Raw genomic sequence first — 12699 nt, forward strand, 5'->3', positions numbered from 1 at the left:
ACCATGAATCAATTTATTTAACTATTAACAAATCAAACAAACCCCTTCTAACTACTTACAATTCCCGAATAAAGCCAAATTCTAATGGTATGTTGTTCCAATAAATACAAATCTCACTTACATAATAAAACAAAAATAGTCTCTCAAAATTACAGCCACATTCTATGTCTTTTGGAATGTTCTAAACATTCTCTATGAATTCTTCTGACAGAAATGTTTTCTCTGTCGAATCTTCTGTCAGGAATATTAACTTGGTGCTGTTGTTATTTGCACAGTGCCTTCTCGAAGACATAAAGGAGTCTGTGAGAGCCAGCGATTCTCTCTCGAGAGCTGAGGGCTGTTAACGCTGGCAGATGGCGCTTATCTCTAGGGCTTTGTGCAACTACCTGCTCTTTTTTATACCCTTGATGACATATCAATATTTCTTAAAATTGGATTGGTCCTATGTTGTCAAAACCCTCAGATTTAAATCTCTTTGATTTTTGATATCTAACAGCCTGGTTCAATTTAATTAGCTAAATTCAAAACTAGGTTTCTTGGTAAAAACTGCTGCTTGCCCTGCTAACTGTGCAGCCTTTTGATACAAACATTTCAATTTGAGTGCTCTCTAAGTAGTTACAAGCTTTCAAGCTGCTGCTCATGGACATCCATTTTATATTTCAAAGCACAGTGAAAGCACCTGATCTTTTAAAGGGACCACGCAGTGTACCCCCTGTCCCCTCCAGCATTTTGCAAGCACAAAAATTCTAATTTTCTGCCTCCCAATCGGTGAGTACCTTGTCTAACTTCGCAACAATGGCATGGACAGAGTGGAAAGTATGACGGTTTTTCCAAGGATAGAGAGCTCAACGATGAGGAGACACAGGTTCAAACTACAGGGTCAGGGGATGGGGGGAATATTTAAGAATTGTGCAAGGCAAGTTCTTCACAGAAAGGGTGGTGACTGCCTGGAATGTGCTAGACAAGGAGGTGATGAAAGCAGACACAATAGTAGCATTCAAGAGGCACCTTGGCAAATTCACAAATAGAAAGGGAATGGGGCATATAGATCTAGTAAGTGAAAATAACTTTAATATGGAAGGGAAAAATGTACCGCTCAAGCTTAGACAGCTGAAGGACCAGGTCCTATGCTATATTATTCTCTATTCTTGTTCTTCTTATTAATACTTTCACTTAGGAAACCTCAATCCACTCTTGGCATGACATCAGTTGCAACTTAGAAAAAAAAGGCCATTTTCTTTCCATTTTCAGTTGGTTCCATTGTTTACATTTTCTGAGTTTTGTTCTTATTACTAAGCTGATTATGAATTCTTGGCTGAGTTTTAAAAGGTATTGAGTCACTTAACATGGGTCTCTGTTCACGTTTGATTTAATAGTTTGGGTGGTTTATGAAATAAATGTTTGCTTTTACAATAGATTGACTTTCCAAGTGAATTTACGTTTTAATAGATTTTAATAGTTAAGAAGAGTTTAGTTTTCATTTGGAAGTGTGTTTAAGTAAAAGCTTTATTAGATGTTAGAAACATTTTATTATAGTTTGGTTCCTGACGTTTTCCCTTGTGAACCCTGGCTGAGTGGCTGTGGAGGATACATGGAGGGGCAAGGGAGGAGGTGATAGATAATATGAAAGATCGAGCAGAGGCATGAGTTGGAGTGGGAAGAGACATGGTAGGGGCTGGCAGGATTTGATGAGGCATGAGGAAGAGTGGTGAGGTCATAAGCAACATCACAGGGTATAGGGAGTATAGAGTGCGGAGTGTTTAAGGAAGTCTCAAACAGGCATGGGAAATGTGGATCCATGGTAGAGCATGTGGGGTGAATAAGAGTAAGGATGCCGAGGGATGAGGCTTAGCATTTAATGAAAGACAAGGCCATAGTGTAGTGATAATGTCACCAGACTAGTAAGGCAGCTGCTCAAGCAAAAGGTTCTGGGATCATGGGTTCAAATCCTAACATGGCAACTAGTGGAATTGAGGTTTATAAAATCACAATGGGTGTAGATTGGGCTAATGGTAAGTGTCCTCTCCCTAGGATGGAGGATTTTGAAACTAGGAGGGCATATTTTTAAGGTGAGAGAAGACAGATTTTAAAATGACATGGAAGTAAATGTTTTACACAGAAGCTAGTTCATGTGAGGAATGAACACAGACAAATTCATGATTAGGAAAGGTTTGGAGAGATATGGGCCAGGGCAGGCAGATGGGACTAATTTGGTTTGGGATAAGTATGGACTGATTGGACCGAAGCACTTGTTTCCATGCTACATGACTCTATGACTTTAAGTATGGAATTGAAAGCCAGTCTAAGTAGTATTCACTGTGAAACTATTGTTGGTCATTCTAACAGCCCATCTGGTTTGCTAATATCCTTCAGGGAAGGAAATTTGCCATCCTTATCTGGTATGGCCTACATTTGACTCCAGACCCACAGCAGTGTGTTTGATTCTCAGCTGCCCTCTGAGATGACCCTAAGTACTACTGGTAGTTAGAGTTGGGTAGAAATGGCTCACCTTGTCAGCAATGCCCACATCACACAGAAGAGAAATAAACCGGATCGATGTCCCAGTATTTGTCCATGTCTGTTGTTCCCTCCAGCCTGCCTCCTAAGGAACCCAGCCTATCTCCTGTCTCCCTGCCATGGAAAGGAGGTAAGTCTGCCAGATCAACCAACCCACCTCCCTTGCGTTATCTAGTGAATAGCGCCCAGTTACCGGAGGTGGTGAATTTTTACTCCATTTGTGTATTGTACACAAGAACTGGAAGAAACATGGCCAAGAAAATGAGAAATGTTGGTTCAGATTAAATTGAAAGAATTTGCTCAAAGAGTAAATAGGTCGCGCTCCCGTTGTCTTGGTCAACATCCCATTATCAGATTTATCAGTGGTCTCCCACTGTTTGTGCCATGTGAAAAAAAGTACTGTTGTTTTTTTATGGAGAAATACACACATCTTCCTTCTAAATCATTAAGTATGCAAAGCAATTTGGATGTCTCTGATACATATAATAAGTTGCTAGATCTATTCAAGCCTTTATTCCTTTGTATGAATTTAATTATATTATGTGTTGCATTTATAATGAGCCATAATTTGCTTTTGAAGTGAATCATGTGAAACCTGTCAGTAATTAGACCTGCCTTTGCTCACCTAACCATTGCAGTGTCTTACTCCAGAAGCTGCTGAAGGTGTGAGCTGTTAACAGTGCAGGGAGGGAAACTGCACATTCAGCACAAGTGATTACGGTCCTGCTTAATCAATCGAACTGGCAGATTGGAACATTGCGAGTAGGAAATGGGAAAGCAATGTAGATGGGAGTGAACAGATTTCACCTCAGGTACAGAAAGAGACGTGAAGCCTGTAATTGTACCTGCACACTATTGGTCCTACTGATGAAAGGCACCCCTTGGAGACAGGTGGGAGGGAAGCGTGCCAAGGTGAAGCTGATGGTTGGGACCTGGGGTGAGTTGCAACACTGGTAGAATTTTAGTTGTGCTGCTGAATGGTCATCCATCAGCTAATTAATTACCTTACTTGGGTCCAACCAGTAGCTGCTTGATTGCCGCTATTCCCACCTTTAGCAACATTTGGCGATGGTGGAATTATGTCAACTTCCCTTCCTGTAAGCTTCCATCACTATTTTATGGCCTGCCCTACTCCAAGCTCATCTCCATAGAGCAATACATCATTGAGGTGGTGGCAGACTGGGGCTCATGGGCTTGTCCGCTCCAACTGCTTTTCCTTTTCCTTTCCCTTTTCTTGTCTTCATTTCTTTATTTTACATGCTTATTTTGGTTCCTAACTCACTTTCCTTTTGTCCTGAGCTCAAATGGTCTTGGTGGTGGCAAGGAATCCCAGCACAGGCTCGAGTGGGGCTAGTGCAGACCCCATGGTGGAGAGTAAGCACCTACTTACTTTTCCAGGGTGAGCATGTGCCTGTGAGGTAGGCCCAGGGGTGAAAGATCATGTCTGAGGATCACATTGGTTGGTGGTGGTGAAGAGATGGCAGAAGGGCATGACAGCGACAACGACAAGGTGGGCTCAGCAGCCAGAGGTGTGACTGTAACACAGGCGGCATTGAGGCTGTGCTGGACTAAAATTGGTCCAGAGGCAAAAGATGGGCCTGGAGAGTGGTGGCCTCAATGATGATTGGGTCCAGTGTCCAGTGGTGTTGGTGGTGTTGGAGGGATGGCAGTGCAGTCCTCATCAGTGGTGAGCTGGCTCAGAGCTGAGGATCTCTCTTTTTCGACAGTGGAAAGCTTTTCACTGTTTTTGTCACCGCATGTGACAATAAAAACATTCATTCATTGAACAGTAGGCCATTTGATCCATCCAGTTTGCTGTTTAATGTCATCATGTTATTTGCACTTTCCTGCTACTTCCAATATCCTTCAATTCCTCAAGATATCAGCACTCTGTCTGGCTCAGCTTTAAATGTATTTCAAGATAGAGCATTCAGAACTCTCTGAATGGAAAATTCTATGCATTCACGATGCTTTGATTGAACAATCAAAGATTGTTCAAAGATTTGCAGGCTAGGTGGATCGGCCATGCTAAATTGCCGTAGTGTTCAGGGGTGTGTGGGTTATATGGGGATGGGTCTGGGTGGGATGCTCCAAGGGGCAGTGTAGACCTGTTGGGCCGAAGGGCTTGCTTCCACACTGTAGGGAAGCTAAAAGAAAACAATGTTCTCTTCATCTTAGTTCTAAATGATCAGCCCCTTATCTTGAGACTTCCAGAAAATTCCTTCAGAATTTTGTATGTTTGAATGGGATCACTTCTCACTCTTCTAAACTCCAGGGGATATAAACACAATCTCAGCTTATCACAGGACTACGATCATAAACCAGGGACCGATCTAGTGAACCATCACTGTAACTGCATTAATGTCAGAACCAAAATTGTATACAATACATTACGCACAGATTACTGAAACTCTGTACAATTGTATTAAGAACTCTTCTTGTACTCTAGTCCCCTTTTGCAATAAAAGCTAACGTGCCATTTGATTTCATAATTGTTTACCACACATGCCTTTTGACTTTATTCTCCTCTTATGAGTACACACGAGTCCCTCTGAATGACAATCATTTAAGTTTCATGTCTTTTAAATATGTTTGTGCTTCTATTTTTATGACCAAAGTGAATACTTCCCCCAAATAATGCACCATCTGACACCTTTTTGTTCTCTCACTTAACCTACCTATATCTCTTTACCACCTCATGATGTCCTTCACATAGCTTACGTTCCCATCTAATTTGGTATCATCATCACATTTAGAAATATTACACTCAGTTTGTTTTTCTAGGTCACTAGAGTTGTGAGTGCATGGAATGTTTTGCCAGTGGTAGTCGTGGAAGCAGAGTCATTAGTGACATTTAAGCGACTGCTGGACATGCACATGGACAGCAGTGAATTGAGAGGAATGTAGGTTAGGTTATTTTAGTTTTGGATTAGGATTATTCCACGGCACAACATCATGGGCCGAAGGGCCTGTACTGTGCTGTACTTTTCTATGTTCTATGTTCTATGTAATGTATGTTTCAAATATTTGAGGCCTCAGCACTGATTCTTGTGGCACTCCAGCAGTCACAGCCTGTCAACTTGAAAATGCACTATTAATCTCTAACTTCTGCTTCCTGTTTATTAACTATTCTACCCATCCTAATATGTCATCTGCAACTTCATGAGCTCCTGTCTTGTTCATTAATCCTATCCATAACCTTTTGAAAATTCAAGTACATAACAGATACAAATTCCTCTCTATCCATCTGATAAGTCACATCTACAAAAAAACTAATACATTTATCAAATATAATTTCCTTTCATTAGACCATGTTGACTCTGTCTGACCATTCTTTGCTTTCTTAACTGCATTATTGTGATTAGCTTAATACTAAGCTCCAGCATGACTTCATAACTGATATCAGACCATATGGCTTTTATTTCTCTAATTTCTTGCTGCTTCCTTTCTTAATTACCAGTGTGCCTCATTCTGATAAAATATGAAGCACTGATTTTTGAATATTACCATCCAATTTTCATACCTGGAAACTTCACGGATTGAAATTGTTTCAAGAAAGCAAAAAATATGATTTACTGTCCAGAGTAATCAGCTGACCACATGGATTACCTAAGGCTCGTAACACCAATGTGGAATAAATGAGATTGTCGGAATTAGAATTAACATTTCTTCCAAAAGTACATTAGAACTTGTCCACCCAGTCAAGTATGAGGAAATCGTCATCTCCTATTTTTGACTTACACCTTAATGAAAAGTTTTATGTATTGGAGATGCACGATATCACCTGCAATTATAGTACTTGGAAGCAATTAACTCAAGAATTGAAATACTCAAACCAGCTGGTAGTTTAGTAAGTATCTTTTGCCAGTGCAAGGGAAATGGATTTGTGATTACATAACTGGAGAAAGCCCTCCCTGCCGGCTTCTAAAAGATAAAAGTACCTGGATTACCCATCCATTGAGAACAAGAACTATGAGTCTGGAATGACTGGGCTTGGCCCCTGACCCCCATCTCCCTGTGTTCCAGTAGATCATTCTCCACCTTCCCCCAATTTCTCACTGAGGCATCTCAATGATTTCCAAGTCTTAAAATGGAAGCACAATGGAAAAGCCTTTAGGAAGCACTGTTGTAGACATCACAATAGGAGTACTCAAGCATCTTGAGAATAGACATCACTCCATAGATGTAGGAACATAATGACAGGCTTCAAGTGTCAGGAGGGGAAAACAAAATTTGTCTCAAAAGGGATTATTTTATTAATTCATCTCCGGTGCGGACAGAATTAATTGCCAATCCCACAGTGCAGTTCAGAGTCAACCACATTAGTGTGGTCTGGAATCACATCTAGGTCATACTAGTAAGGATAGCAGAGATAGTAGGAACTGCAGATGCTGGAGAATCTGAGATAACAAGGTGTAGAGCTGGAAGATCACAGCAGGCCAAGCAGTATCAGAGGAGTAGGAAAGCTGATGTTTTAGGCCTAGACCCTTCTTCAGAAATGGGGGAGGGGAGAAGGTTCTGAAATAAATAGGGAGAGAGGGGGAGGCGGATAGAAGATGGATAGAGGAGAATATAGTTGGAGAGGAGACAGACCAGTCAAAGAAGCAGGAATGGAGCCAGTAAAGGTGAATGTAGGTGGGGAGGTAGGGAGGAGATAGGTCAGACCAGGGAGGACAGACAGGTCAAGGGGGCAGGATGAGATTAGTAGGTAGGAGATGGAGATGGGGCTTGAGGTGGGAAGAGGGGATAGGTGGACAGGTTAGGGAGGTGGGGACGAGCTGGGCTGGTTTTGGGATGTGGTGTGGAAGGGAGATTTTGAAGCTTGTGAAGTTTGTCCAAGCGGAATATGAGTTGCTGTTCCTGCAACCTTCGGGTAGCATCGTTGTGGCACTGCAGGAGGCCCAGAATGAACATGTCGTCTGCAGAATGGGAGCGGGAGTTAAAATGGCTCATGACTGGAAGGTGCAGTTGTTTAGTGCGAACCAAGTGTAGGTGTTCTGCAAAGCGGTCCCCAAGCCTCCACCTGGTGTCCCCGCTGTAGAGGAGGCCGCAACAGGAATAGCGGATGCAGTATACCAGATTAACGGATGTGCAGGTGAACCTCTGCTTGATGTGGAAAGTCACCTTGGGGCCTGGGATGGGGGTGAGGGAGGAGGTGTGGGGGCAAGAGTAGCACTTCCTGCGGTAGCAGGGGAAGGTGCCGGGTGTGCTGGGGTTGGAGGGGAGTGTGGAGCGGTCAAGGGAGTCACAGAGAGAGTGGTCCCTCCAAAAGGTAGATAAGGGTGAGGAGGGAAAAAAGTCTTTGTTGATGGGGTCAGATTGCAGATGATGGAAGTGTTGGAGGATGATACAGTGGTTCTGGAGGTTGGTGGGGTGGTGCGTGAGGACAAGGGGCATATTGTTTTGTTTTTCTTTATTGCAGGGGTGTGTGTGAAGGATGAGTTGTGGGAAATGCGGGAGACATGGTCAAGGGCATTCTCGACTACTGAGGGGGGGATGTTGTGGTCCTTGAAAAATGAAGACATCTGAGATGTACGGGAGTGGAATGCCTCATCTTGGCAGTAGATGCAGTGGAGGCGAAGGAATTGGGAATAGGGGATGGCATTTTTGCAGGAAGGTGGGTGGGAGGAGGTGTATTCTAGGTAGCTGTGGGAGTCGGTGGGCTTCAAAAGAATATCGGTTTCTAGGTGGTTGCCGGAGATGGAGACAGAGAGGTCCAGGAAGGAGAGAGAGATATTAGAGACGGTCCAGGTGAACTTAAGCGTGAAGCTGGATGAACACAGCAGGCCAAGCAACATCCCAGGAGCACAAAAGCTGACGTTTCAGGCCTAGACCCTTCATCAGAGAGGGGGATGGGGTGAGGGTTCTGGAATAAATAGGGAGAGAGGGGGAGGCGGACCGAAGATGGAGAGTAAAGAAGAAAAGGGGGTGGCCATGGGCACCCGCATGGGCACCAGCTATGCCTGCCTCTTTGTAGGTTACGTGGAACAGCCCCTCTTCCGCACCTACACAGGCCCCAAACTCCGTTTCTTCCTCTGTTACATCGATGACTGTATTGGCGCCACCTCTTGCTCCCCAGAGGAGCTGGAACAGTTCATCCACTTCACCAACACCTTCCATCCCAACCTCAAGCTCACCTGGGCCATCTCCAACACATCCCTCACCTTCCTGGACCTCTCAGTCTCCATCTCAGGCAACCAGCTTGTAACTGATGTCCATTTCAAGCCCACCGACTCCCACAGCTACCTAGAATACACCTCCTCCCACCCACCCTCCTGCAAAAATTCCATCCCGTATTCCAAATTCCTCTGCCTCTGCCGCATCTGCTCCCAGGATGAGGCATTCCACTCCCGCACATCCCAGATGTCCAAGTTCTTTCAGGACCGCAACTTTCCCCCCACAGTGGTCGAGAACGCCCTTGAATGCATCTCCCGCAACACATCCCTCACACTCCGCCCCCGCCACAGTTGCCCGAAGAGGATCCCCCTCGTTCTCACACACCACCCCACCAACCTCTGGATACAATGCATCATCCTCCGACACTTCCACCATCTACAATCCGACCCCACCACCCAAGACATTTTTCCATCCCCACCCTTGTCTGCTTTCTGGAGAGACCACTCTCTCCGTGACTCCCTTGTTCGCTCCACACTGCCCTCCAACCCCACCACACCCGGCACCTTCGCCTGCAACCGCAGGAAGTGCTACACTTGCCCCCACACTTCCTCCCTCACCCCTATCCCAGGCCCCAAGATGACTTTCCATATTAAGCAGAGGTTCACTTGCACATCTGCCAATGTGGTATACTGTATCCATTGTACCCGGTGTGACTTCCTGTACATTGGGGAAACCAAGCGGAAGCTTGGGGACCGCTTTGGAGAGCACCTCCACTCAGTTCGCAATAAACAACTACCCAGTCATGAACCATTTCAACTCCCCCTCCCATTCTTTAGATGGCATGTCCATCATGGGCCTCCTGCAGTGCCACAATGATGCCACCCGAAGGTTGCAGGAACAGCAACTCATATTCTGCTTGGGAACCCTGCAGCCCAATGGTATCAATGTGGACTTCACAAGCTTCAAAATCTCCCCTTCCCCCACTGCATCCCTAAACCAGCCCAGTTCGTCCCCTCCCCCCACTGCATCCCAAAACCAGCCCAACCTGTCTCTACCTCCCTAACCTGTTCTTCCTCTCACCCATCCCTTCCTCCCACCCCAAGCCGCACCTCCATTTCCTACCTACTAACCTCATCCCACCTCCTTGACCTGTCCGTCTTCCCTGGACTGACCTATCCCCTCCCTACCTCCCCACCTATACTATCCACTCCACCTATCTTCTTTTCTCTCCATCTTCGGTCCGCCTCCCCCTCTCTCCCTATTTATTCTAGAACCCTCACCCCATCCCCCTCTCTGATGAAGGATCTAGGCCCGAAACGTCAGCTTTTGTGCTCCTGGGATGCTGCTTGGCCTACTGTGTTCATCCAGCTTCACACTTTATTGTCTTGGATTCTCCAGCATCTGCAGTTCCCATTATCTCAGGTGAACTCAAGGTTGGGGTGGAAGGTGTTGGTGAAGTGGATAAACTGTTCTAGCTCCTTGTGGGAGCATGTGGCGGTGCTGATATAGCCATCATTGTAACGGAGGAAAAGGAAGGGTTTAGGGCCAGTGTAGATACGGAAGAGGGGTTGTTCCACGTAACCTCCAAAAAGGAGGACATAGCTTGGGCTTATGCGGGTACCCATGGCCACTCCCTTTTCAACTCCTCCTCCCATTCTGCATACAACATGTCTATCCTGGGCCTCCTGAAGTGCCACAACGATGCTACCTGAAAGTTGCAGGAACAGCAACTCATATTCCACTTGGGAGCCTTGCAGCCTAATGATATCAATATGGGCTTCACAAGCTTCAAAATCTCCCCTCCCCCTTTTGCATCCCAAAACTAGCCCAGCTTGTTCCCGTCTCTGTAACCTGTCCCTCCACCTATCCCTCCTCCCACCTCAAGCTCCACACCCACCACCTATCTACTAACCTCATCAGGCCCCCTTGACCTGTCCATCCTCCCTGGACTGACCTATCCCCTCCCCACTTACACTCACCTTTACTGGCTCCATCCCCGCCTCTTTAACTTGACTGTCTCCTCTCCACCTATCTTCTCCTCTATCCTTCTTCAATCCGCCTCCCCTTCTCTCCCTACTTGTTTCAGAACCTCCTCCCCCTCCCCCATTTCTGAAGAAGGGTCTAGGCCGAACTGTCAGCTTTCCTGCTCCTAGGATGCTGCTTGGCCTGCTTTGTTCATCCAGCTCTACACCTTGTTATCTCAGTAAGGATTGCAGTTTCCTTCACGAAAGGGTATTAACAAGCCAGATGGGTTTTTCATAACAATCGATAGTAGCATTATGGTCACTCTTAGACACTTAATTCAGAACTAAATTCAAACTCCACCATCTATCATGGCATGGTTCTAACCTCAGACCCTAGAACATTAACTGGGTCTCGGGACTAATAGTCCATCAATAATTGAACTGGGCCGTCAACTCCTCTTGATTTGGTTTATTGCAATTCTTCTACATGCAACTGCAGTGTGTGCTGCACTTGACCTGACTTCATTGTGCTGATCAAGCTGTGTTCAGTGAAGTAATAGTAAGAAAATTCCCCGATCCAACTTGTGAGCAGCACAATAATCTGGTACCTAGTTTTATACTTTTGTTGGCAACCATCCACAGAACAAGTGCAGCCGACTCTGAAAAATAAACAGCCCAAGGCACTGTTTGAACAAGTTATAAATTACAGCTTATTATTAAACAACAAACTCTCAGTTCATTGACTGAAAGTGAAATGACAGAAGAGAGGAGCTAAAATGTCAACAGTTTTGCTTTGTCTTTCCCGTGTGCAAATAATTACTTCACAATGCCAAGTAACCTTTGCAGTCTAAAATTAACATGTCTTGGCTCCAAGGCCCATCATAGGAACCCTCACTGAACATTTATCAGATGTGGACAAAAGTCAGTAGATAATTTCTAATCAACCTGCTTAAGGATGTTGTTACACCCTTCTGGAGCATTTGGGGCTTGAGCCTGGGCCTCCTGATTCTAATGTAGGGACAGCACCACTGCACCAGAAGCACTTGCTGAGAAGTCAGCCTTCCCACCAGTCTCCTACCTGCCCTGAACACTCCATCATTTTGTTATGGGATAGACAAGGCCAGGTCAGCCTTCTTTGCTCCAGTTGAGGTCCTACATTCCAGCAGGACAAAGCAGTAAAACTGGCGAAGGAGACACACCTCAAAATAGCCCTCTAGTATGACCATTAAGTTCTTTTCCAAGTGACATTCTTTATTCCCAGGTTTTGCCTCTGTGATCACGTAGAGGATGTTTCCCAACTGGCCTCCATTTTCAGACAGACGGGAGGAACCAGTAAAATTCAAGGGGGGAGCCTGCCCAGAGCCCTTGGGAGGGAAAGGGGACCCCTATCATCAGCTTCCTTCCAATCCCAGAGTTCCACATATTCCTCCATCACCACTGAGTGTCCACTACAGTGTTTGACGCTGCTGGGATGAGAGAGTCTGGCCAGTATACACTGACCAGGTCTGGTGAAGTCCACATTGATACCATTGGGCTGCAGGGTTCCCAAGCGGAATATGAGTAGCTGTTCCTGCAACCTTCGGGTGGCATCACTGTGGCACTGCAGGAGGCCCATGATGGACATGTCATCTAAAGAATGGGAGGGGGAGTGGAAATGGTTTGCGACTGGGAGGTGCAGTTATTTATTGCGAACCGAGAGGAGGTGTTCTGCAAAGCGGTCCCCAAGCCTCCGCTTGGTTTCCCCAATGTAGAGGAAGCCAGACTGGGTACAGTGGATGCAGTATACCACATCGGCAGATGTGCAGGTGAACCTCTGCTTAATGTGGAAAGTCATCTTGGGGCCTGGGATAGGGGTGAGGGAGGAGGTATGGGGGCAAGTGTAGCATTTCCTACGGTTGCAGGGGAAGGTGCCGGGTGTGGTGGGGTTGGGGGCAGTGTGGAGTGAACAAGGGAGTCACGGAGAGAGTGGTCTCTCCAGAAAGCAGACAGAGGTGGGGATGGAAAAATGTCTTGGGTGGTGGGGTCGGATTGTAGATGGCGGAAGTGTCGGAGGATGATGCGTTGTATCCGGAGGTTGGTGGGGTGGTGTGTGAGAACGAGG

Source organism: Stegostoma tigrinum, chromosome 14, assembly GCF_030684315.1.
Source record: "Stegostoma tigrinum isolate sSteTig4 chromosome 14, sSteTig4.hap1, whole genome shotgun sequence".
Classification (NCBI taxonomy): Eukaryota; Metazoa; Chordata; class Chondrichthyes; order Orectolobiformes; family Stegostomatidae; genus Stegostoma; species Stegostoma tigrinum.